Source organism: Suricata suricatta, chromosome 1 (assembly GCF_006229205.1).
Source record: "Suricata suricatta isolate VVHF042 chromosome 1, meerkat_22Aug2017_6uvM2_HiC, whole genome shotgun sequence".
In the NCBI taxonomy this organism is placed as follows: Eukaryota; Metazoa; Chordata; class Mammalia; order Carnivora; family Herpestidae; genus Suricata; species Suricata suricatta.
The window spans coordinates 189,106,633-189,117,440 of record NC_043700.1 but is presented as its reverse complement, the minus strand read 5'-3'; the positions used below and the strand labels follow the sequence as shown (position 1 = coordinate 189,117,440).

At 39.0% G+C, this 10,808-nt stretch overlaps 1 protein-coding gene across 1 annotated transcript in view; it reads right to left on the bottom strand.

Moving 5' to 3' along the window:
- STK32B (serine/threonine kinase 32B) overlaps positions 1 to 10,808 on the bottom strand; it is a 365,585-nt gene that overhangs the window by 267,647 nt on the left and 87,130 nt on the right. The window lies entirely within an intron of this gene.

Below are 10,808 nucleotides of genomic sequence, written 5' to 3'. Positions count from 1 at the left end.
TCTTCTCAAAGCTAGAACAAACTATCTTAAAATTCATATGGAACCACAAAAAAACCCTGAATAGCCAAAGTAATATTGAAGAAGAAAACCAAAACGGGAGGCATCGCAATCCCAGACTTTAGCCTCTACTGCAAAGCTGTCATCATCAAGACAGTATGGCATCGGCACAAAAACAGACACATGGACCAATGGAATAGAACAGAGAACCCAGAACTGGACCCACAAGTATATGGCCAATTAATCTTTGACAAAGCAGGAAAGAGTGTCCAATGGAAAAAGGACAGCCTCTTCAACAGGTGGTGTTGGGAGAGCTGGACAGCAACATGTAGAAAAATGATATTAGACCACTTTCTTATACCATTCACAAAAATAAACTCAAAATGTATAAAGGATCTGAATCTGATAGTTCCATCTTTAACAAGCTAAGAATATAGAAACTGATAAAGATAATAAGAGAAATAACACAAATTACTAATACCAGAAATAAAAGAGGAGTTACTATTATAGAGGATATAGAAACACAAAGATTATATGAGAATATTATACATTACTTTATGCCTACAGATTTGCTAACTTATAGAATGTTGCTAAATTCTTTGAATGTCTTGGCTTCACAAATCCACATAAGGAAAAACCACCAGAAAATATGAATGACCTAATATCTATTAAAGACATTGATTTTGTTGTCAAAAGCCTTTCCACAAAGAAAATCCCACAACCCAATGGCTTCATTCATCAATCCTATTAAACATTTAGGGAAGTAACATCAATTTTACACAAACTCTTTCAGAAAATACAGGAGGAAAATGTTCCAACTCATTTTATGAGGCTAGTATAATCCTAAGAAGAAATTGATGAAGACATTACAAAAAACTGAACTTGCAGATTAATATTCCTTTTAAACATTTGAACACCTATGCAAAATTCTCTAATAAGATATTAGCAAACTGAATTCAACAATATGTAAAAGGATAAAATATGCCCACGTAGGGTGCATCTCAGGAATGGGAGATTGGTTTAAAATCTGAAAATCAACCCATGCAATCCATTATAATAACAAAATAAGGACAAAAGAGTATGACCATTTGAACAAGTGCAGAAAAAGCATTTTGTAGAATTCAACAACCAGATATGATAAACACCTTCAACAAACTAGGAATAGAAAGAGAGTTGCTCAATCCAATAAAAGGCATCTCTGAAAACCTTAATAACTAAATATTGAATGCTTCTTACCCCTTAACATTAAGAACAAGGCAAAGATGCTCGCTCGCATTCATGACTTCTCCTCATCAGTGTACTGAGAGTTATAGCCATACAATAAGGCAAAGATTTGAAAAATGTAAATATTCAAGAGGGGAAATAGATAAAACTACTATTAGCGGATGTCATCATTGTTGATACAGGAAATCCCCAGAAAAACACAAAAGAACTATCACAACTAGTAATTTAGTTACTAAGATTTCAGGATCGAAGATTACAACATAAATATCAATGGTGTTTTTATAGCTAGCAGCAATTAAAAATTATTAAAAATAATCCTCTTAAAAGTGTGTCCAAAAAATCCTTATGAACTACTTAGGGGAAATTTTAATATGAAAAAGGGGAACCCCTGCCCCCAAAATTATGAAATATTACTAAAAGGAATTAAAGATCATCTAATAATATGTAGAGCTAAGCAGAAATAAAGATATATACCATGTTCATGGATTAAGAGCCTTGATACTGTTAATATGTCAACTATTTCCAAATTGATACTAGATTTAATGTAATACCAATTATAATCCCACAAGTTTTTTGTAGAAATTGACAAGCAATTTCAAAATTTTTATGAAAATCCAAATACCTAGAATATCAAAGCAATCTTAAAAAAGGATAAATCTGGAGAATATATACTACCTGGTTTCAACTGGGTGTTATATGGAAACCAATTTGACAATAAACTATTAAAAAAATAAACCTACAATAATTAAGGCTTGCATAGGGATCAACACGTAGGTTAAATGAACAAAATAAAGAGCCTAAAAGTAGACCTCCCACTTACACAGAGTATCTGATTTTCTGCAAGGTCACCAAAGCAATCCAATGAGCAAAGGAAAGTCTTTTCAAGACATGGGCATCCATATACGAAAAAACTTAACTTCATCACTTACCTTGCACATACAAAAAAAGTTTAACTCAAGATAAATCATAGAACTATAGTCATAAGCTTTTGGAAAATAAAGATAGTAAAATGTCTTCATGACCTGATTACATTTTCTTAAGCCGAGTTTTCTTACACAAGTCACATACAGCAATAACCTTATAAGCTTTACCACTTTACAAATTAGACTCTGTCAAAATTTTAAATTTCTGTGCCTCAATATGCACCACTAGTGCAAGTAATAAAGAAACCATATTCTGTTTAAAAAAAAAAAACAACAGTCTCATATCTGACAGAGGACTGGTATCTGTATATATACAGCACAACTCAATAATAAAGAAAAATCAATCCCTTTTGATATGTTGTTTTCATTTCCTTTGGATATTTACCCAGAAATGGGATTGCTAGATCATATAGCAGTTCTATTTTTGTTGTAGGAGATATCCCACTGCTCCCCATAGTGGTTGAATCAATATACATTCCCACAGACAGTGCACAAGTGTTCTCTCTTCTCTGCATCCTCGCCAACACCTGTTATCTCATGTCTTCTCCACAACACCCACTTGGACATGACTTCATATTACACGAAGTAATTGCTATAGGTTAGCAAAACAGAGTAAACAGTTGAAAATCATTAACTTGCTGTTTGGGCTTCTGTAAATTGCTTTGCAAATGTATCTCTCGTTCACTGTTCTGACTAACTATGTCGTGACCGCTGTATGGCTCTCTGTTGGAGTTATCAGAAGGTGAGAAATGGCCCCGTCCCGTCCCTGAAACTCTCCTGCTTTCTAAACAGGCAACTGAGGTCATAGATTTGCACTCCCGCCCCCCTGTTTGAGGCTGACCAGGCATAAGTGTGGGAAGTCCCGTAGTCACTGTCTCACAGGACCTGGAGGGCCTGACTATATTTGGTCATTTCAAGACCCTCTTATGACAAAGAACTTTAAAACTATAGGGTCCCGCCAGAACTACTGTCTGTAAAAATGTGACTGGGTGTCCTGAAATGCTGTAAACTTTAATTGGTTAACTGAATGATGATGTTTTATGCTTTACTAAAATCCATATAAGCTCACTACTACCTTTGTTCAGGACCATTCTCTGCTCCTTAACACCAGGGAGATCAGGTTTGGCCCGGCCATAAATAAAACCTTGCCTCGCTTCTATTTGGCATTGGTGGTCTTTCATTATCACTCTGTTACATTAATATCTCATTGTGCTTTCAATTTCCTCATGATTAGATGAGCACCTGTTCATGACCCCACTGTCCATTTGTATGTCCTATTTGGGGGAAATGATGATTTAGTTCTTCTGCCCATTTTTTTTTAAAAGTTTATTTTTTTTGTTGAGACACTGAGAGAGAGAGAGAGAGAGAGAGCAAGCAAGCATGAGCAGGGAAAAGACAGAGAGAGGGAGAGAGAATCCCAAGCCGGCTCCATGCTGCCAGAGCATAGCCGATCCAAGGCTCAAATCCACGAACCGAGAGATCATGACCCAAGCTGAAACCAAGAGTAGGAGCTCAACAGACTGAGTCACCCAGTCACTCTACCCTCTGCCCATTTTTTAATAGGATTTTGTTGTCGATGAGTTGAGGAGTTCCTTTATAGATTTTGGATATTAACCCCTTATGTGATATATGATTTGCAAATACATTCTCCCATTCTGTAGGCTGCCTTCTCATTTTGTTGCTTGTTTCTTTTGCCGTGCAGAAGCTTTTAAATTCGATGTAGTCACACTTGTTGATTTTTGCTTTTGTTGCTTTTTCTTTCAGTGTCCCACCCAAAATATTGTTGCCAAGATCGGTATCAAGGTCATATTCCCTATGAGTTTTATAGTATTGAGTCTTGTGCCTAAGTCTTTGATCCATTTCCAGTTAATTTTTCGTAAGCTATATAAGATAGACATCCAAATTAATTTTTCTGCATGTGATTATTCAGTTTTCCCAATACCATTTGTTGAAGAAACTATCCTTTCTCCATTAAGTGTTCTTGGCTCCTTTTTCAAATATTAGTCTCAGAAAGATGTCTGCACTCCCATTTCTACTGTAGCATTACTTGCAATAGCCAAGATGTGGAAATGACCTAAGTGTCCATTAATGATTAGTGGATAAAAAGAGATGTAGAATACAATGGAATATTGTTCAACCATCAGAAAAAAGGGAATCCTACTGTTTGCCACAATATGGAGAGGACTTGCGGGTGTTATGCTGAGTGAGATAAGCCAGACAGAGAGAGACGAATAGTGGATGATACAGCGTGGAATCTGAAACATTTGAACTGGTAGAAACAGAGTACGATGACGGTGGCCAGGGGCTGGGGGCAGGGAAACTAAGGAGAAGTTGTCAAAGGGTGCACACTTGCAACTAGAAGATGAATATGTTCTGGAGATCTAATGCACAGCAGAGTGCTTATAGTCAACAATACTACGCATGTGCAAGTTGCAGAGACTAGATCTTAAATGTTCTCATCACGACAAAGAAGTGATAATTATGTGACACGGCAGAGGTGTCAGCAAACGCTAGATGGTAATCACAATGCAATACAGAACGGTATCAAATCAACATGTACACCTTGAATTTATGCAATGTTATATGTCAATGACATCTCCATTTTTTCTTAAAGCACCACATGCAGTAAAGATACTTAGAGAAGTGGAAAAAAAAGACAATCTTTTTTTAATGGTAAAAAGTTTTGAAAAGAAACTTCACAAAGGAAGATACATGATTGGCCATTAGCACATGAGACAAATGTTCATCATTATTAGTCATCAGGAAATGCTAATTCAAGGCACACTGAAAACTACTGAACACCATCAGGAGAAAGAAACAACAAAAATCTGTTGACAAAGATGTGAAATAAATGGAGATTTGGGGACGACTATAAAAGGGAATAACCATGTTGGAAGGCCTTCTGGCTGCTTCGTGCAAAGTAAACATATGCCTAGACTACGACCCAGCGATCCGATCCTAAATACTTACCCAGGAGGAATGAGGCCATATGCTTACCAAAAACAGCGCAAATCTCCATAGCAACTTCATGAAAAACAGCAAAAAACTAGGAACAGTCCTAGAGGCTATCATGATGGAAATGGATAAACAAACTGATATATGAACAGAATGGAAGAAAATTTTTCCATAAAAAGAAGAAAGCACTGCTTACAGAACAACACAGGTAAATCCACGAACTCAGGCTCAACATTGTTACGCAAAGTACAAATCATTAGGAAGCCTTCCACAATGGAGTGCCAAGGTAGGACTCCATTTGCAGAAAGTTCTAGAACAGGCAGATGTAATCTTTGGAGGAGGAGTGGATTGGGTGAAGATGAGTCTGGGCTGGCAATGGCCCATGGGGGAATTTTGAGTGATGCTGATCTCCTACTTCTTTGGGGAGATTCAAGTTTCACAGATATATTCAATTCTCAAACTTTGGCAAATGCACACAAGATTCGTGCATTTCATTGTACGTACGTTTTACATCAAAAGAAAAACCAGACGCTTCTCTTTGCTGAAATATTTGGGAGAGGATGCCAGATATTTGCAATGTACTATGAAACACATAAGAAAATAAGATGGATTAATAAATGGATGAAGGAGAGGTATTTCATAAAATAAGTTTGGTAGAATGTTAACCGTAGCATGTACGTGGCAAAAATGAGTGTTTACTACAAAATTCTTCCAGCCTGAGGTGCCTGAGTGGCTCAGCCAGTTAAGTGTCTCACTCTTGATTTCAGCTCAGGTCATGATCTCATGATTCTCATGGGTTCGAGCCCCACATCGGGCTCTGCCCTGACAGCAGAGCCTGCTTCAGATTCTCCCTCTCTCTCTGCCACTCTCCCCAACTCACACTCTGTCTCTCACAAAATAAATGTAAAAACCTAACACAAAAGTAAAATCAAATCTAATTCTTTCAGCTTTGCTGTGTTTTTGCAAATTTTCATACTAAAGTGTTAGAAAATATTATACAGGCATCCAGTCAACCCTGCCCTTTACAGAAAGGGTACTTTTTGAAGTCTGGATGCGGTATCATCCAAACCCACCCCTGTACTCGGTACCTCCCAGGGTTTTCTCCATCAGTGGTCTTCAGACTGGACTTCCGGTCTCGCTTTCTTTCTCTGTGCCCTGCATGTATCCGAGAGATCAGCACAAGCGGGAACCACATTTTTATTTTTGGCACTTTTTAAATTTAAATTTGAGTTAGTCAAAACTAAATTTTAGGGGTTTCTGGGTGGCTCAGTAGGTCAAGCCTCTGACCTCGGCTCAGGTCTTGGTCTCACAGTTTGTGAGTTCAAACCTCACGTCCGGCTCTGTGCTGACAGCTCAGAGCCTGGAGCCTGCTTCCGATTCTGTGTCTCCCACTCTCCCTCTGCTCCTCCTCTGCTCATGCTCTCTTTCTCAAAACTAAATAAATATTTTTAAATAAATAAATAAATAAGTAAATTTTCGTTAGTGGATCTACAGAACAATATTGGTTTCAGAAGTAGAAGTCAGTGATTCATCACTTACCTACAGCACCCAGCTCTCAGCACAGCAAGCGCCCTCCTCAATGCCCATCCCCCATCCAGGCCCATCTCCCACCCCTCCCTCCATCATGCCAGTTTGTTTTCTATTATTAAGAGGTCGCTTGTGGTTTGTTTCCTTCTCTTCTCTTCCCCTCTTCCATGTATTCATCTGTTTTGTTTCTTAAATTCCACATACGAGAAAAATCATACGGTATTCATCTTTCTCCAATAGACTTATTTTGCTTAGTATTCTAGCCCCATCCACAGCAGTGCAAATGGCAAGGTTTCATTCTTTTTGATGGCTGAGTAATATTCCATAGTATACACACCACATCTTCTTTACCCATTCATCAGTCGATGGACACTTGAGCTCTCTCCATACTGGGGCTATTGTTGATAGGGCTGCTATAAACATTGGGGTGCGTGTGCCCCTTCGAATCTGTATTTTTGTATCCTTTGGGTAAACACATAATAGTGCCATTGCTGCGTCATAGGGCAGTTCTATTTTTAACCTCTTGAGGAACCTCCATACCATTTTCCAGAGTGGCTGAACCAGTTTGCATTCCCACCAACAGCGTAAGAGGGCTCCCCTTTCTCCACATCCTCGCCAACATCTGTTGTTTCTTGTGTTGTTGACTTTAGCCATTCTGACAGGTGAGGTGGTATCGCCTTGTGTTTTATTTGTATTTTCCTGATGATGAGTGATGTCAGAATCTTTTATGGGTCTGTTGGCATCTGGATGTCTTCTTTGGAAAAAGTGTCTATTCCTGTCTGTTGCCTATTTGTTAACTAGGTTGTTTTTTGGGTGTCGAGTTTGAGAAGTTCTTTGTAGATTTGGGATGCTATCCTTTATAAGAAATGCTGTTTGCAAATATCATCTCACATTCCATTGGTTGCCTCTTAGTCATTTAGTTTTGTTGTTTCCTTTGCTGTGCAGAAGACTTTTATCACTGATAGGTGATTTTTGCTTTCATTTCCCTTGCCTTCGGTGACGTGTCTAACTTGTCAATAATTGTAAAAGGTGCCTTGGCGCCGTACAGACTCCTTTCAGCATGGGGCCAAAGTGACCTTCTACAAACTTTACAGACACATCATGTTGTCCAGACGCCAGGGCCTTCCCTTCTCCACACTCTCCACAGTTCACTAGGTCCTAGGTGATTTGATCTTTGCTGACGCCACCAACCTCAGCTCCACCATTCTCCCCACCATGAAGCCCCTCAAAACCACGACCACACTCCCAGAGTGTTTGCATTTGCTGTTCCCTCTGCCTGGAGCCTGTGTTTCCTCCTCCTTCTCTTCCTCCAGGGTTCCGCTCCCACATCATCTTACCACGGAGGCCTTCCTGCCACCCCCTGTGAGAGCATGTCCAGGAGAACCGTCCAGGATGGTGGAAATGACCTGTCACCTGAACTGCCTAATACAGTAACCAGAAGCCCCATGCGGCTACTAAGCACATAAAGTGTGGCAAGTGCGCCTGAAGAATTGAGCCTTTGTCATTTATTTACTGTGAATTAACTTAAATTTAAATATCCACATGTGGTTCGTGGTTACCTTACAGCAGCTCAGCTCTATAAGTCAGCAAGCTCTCTCTGCCACGCCCTCCCAGAACAGCACGACCTCATGTTATAATGTACATGTCACTACCGTATGTACCATAAATATACGTATTTATCTACCTGTCGCCTCTCCTTTCTAAATGTGAGCTCCACAAGGAAAAACACTCGGGTCTGTTTAGGTCAGTACTGAATCAAAGTCTAGTGCCTAGCTCTGGGTAGGCACTCAGTTAATATTCATGCTTTGAATTAATAAAATAAATAATAATAAAAGGAATAAGTAAAAGAAAGGAAAGACAAAGAAAAGAAGGAAGGGAAGGAGAGAGAGAGGGAGGGAAAGAAAAAAGAAGGTAAAAAGGAGAGGGACAGAGAACAAGAGAAGGAGGGAGGGGACATGGGAGAAAAGGTTGATTTTATCCATTTTCTTAGATCAATATCTCAGTTTACCTCTATGAGTTCTGGATGGTCTAATCAAGAGTGTGGAGCTGTTGAAACAGCAGGTGCCTGTTCATCAAACAGGCTTTGGTTCATGTCGCAGCTGGGACACCGCCCACCGGTGTGACCTCGGGTGGACTGCTCCATCTTCTGGGAGTTACCAAGTCTAGGTGTTTCTGTCTAGGTTTCTCCACTTGTATAATGGAAAGAACACTATTTACTTGAGGATGTATACGGGTATCTGACATTCAATAGGTACTCAAAGCAAATATTGCCAAAGGAAATTCGGAGTACATGGGAGCAGATGGACTCAGCTTGATGAGTCTTTCCTGTTTTCTGAAAGTCTTTGCCTTCCTTTCATTGTTTCCCCGAGCCTGTCACTGAAAACAGTTGAGGATTACAAATATGGACTTTCCACAAACAAATGTCAGACTTCCCAACAAAGAAAAGCCCAAGACAGTTGGCTTCACTGTTGAATTTTTCCAAACATTTGAAGAATTCATGCCGGTTTCCTCAAACTCTTCCCAAAAACGGAAGAGGAGGGAACACATCCACTCAATTTATGGGCCTGTCATGACCTTGATGCCAAAGCCAGGCAAAGACACAAGAAAATAAACTCTGCTGAGCATGGATGCAAAAACCCTCAACAAACTACCAGCACATCAAATCCAAAAGCACTCACTCTAGGGGGATCACGCACCAAGAACAAGTGGAATTTATCCCTGAGGCATAAGGCCGGTTTGACACAGGGAAATCAATTCATGTGATATCCCTCGGTGACAAAATAAAAGAAAAAAAATCACAGGATTGCCTGCGGAGAAGCAGGAAAAGCACTTGATCAAAGTGAACAGACTTTCCTGATTAAAATCCCCAACAAACTAGGAATAGAAGGGAGGTACCTCAACACAACAAAGGGCGTATCTGAAAAGCTCACAATGACCATTACGGTGACAACCTGAGAGTCTTGCTCTGTGATCAAGAACAAGCCAAGTACTGTTCAACACAGTACAGGGGGTCCTAGACGGAGCACTTAGTCAAAAAATAAATAAATAAAATAATAAAATAAAATAAAATGAAATAAAAGGCATCCAAATTGGAAAAGAAGAAGTAAGGGTCCCTGTTTGCAGGTGACATGATCTAATGTATCAAACAGCCTAAAGATGCCCTAAAAAATTAGAATTTACACATTCAGTAAAGTTGCAGGATACAAAACCAGCATACAAAAATCAGTTTCTATATACTAATAGTGAATTTTCTGAAAATGAAATTGGGGAAACAATCACATTTACAATAGCATCAAAAAGAATTAAGGTGATAAAAATGAAAGATGTCTATATAAAATTATAGGATATTGGCAAAAGAAATTAAATAAGACACAAACAAAGGGAAAGGCATCCATTTCCCAGATTGGAAGACTGAATATTCTCAAAATATCCATAACGCACAAAGCAACTTACAGAGTCAACACAACCCCTATCAAAATCCCAATGACTTTTTAATATAGAAATAGAAAAAAATGATTATCGTTCATATGGAATCACAAAAGATCACAAACAGCCAAATCAATCTTAGGCAAGAGCAAAAGTTTCAAATTATATTACAAAGTGACATTAATTAGAACAGCTTGGTGTTGGCATAAAGACAGGCACTGAGTCCAATGAAATAGAATCAACAGCCCAAAATTAAAGTCACACATACATATATAGTCAACTGATCTTTGACAAGAGTGCCAAGACTACACAATGGGGAAAGGTAGTCTCTTCAACACAGGGTGCTGGCGGGGCACCTGAGTGCCTCATTTAAGCGTCTAGCTTCGGCTCAGGTCAGGATCTCACAGTTCGCGGGTTTGAGCCCCGTGTAGGGTTCTGTGCTGACAGCTCAGAGCCTGGAGCCTGCTTCAGATTCTGTGTCTCCCTCTCTCTCTGACCCTCCCCTGCTCACGCTGTCTCTATCTCTCAAAAATAAATAAAACACATAAAATATTTTTAAAAAACAAATGGTGCTGGAAAACTGGGTATCTACACACAGATGACTGAAATTGAACCTTACTTCACACCATACACAAAAATCAACTCAAAACAGGTTAAAAATTGAAATGTTAAGACTTAAAATTATAAACCTCCTAGAAGAAAACATTAAAAAAAAAAAGCTTTGTGACACTGGTCTTAGCAATAATTTCATGGATA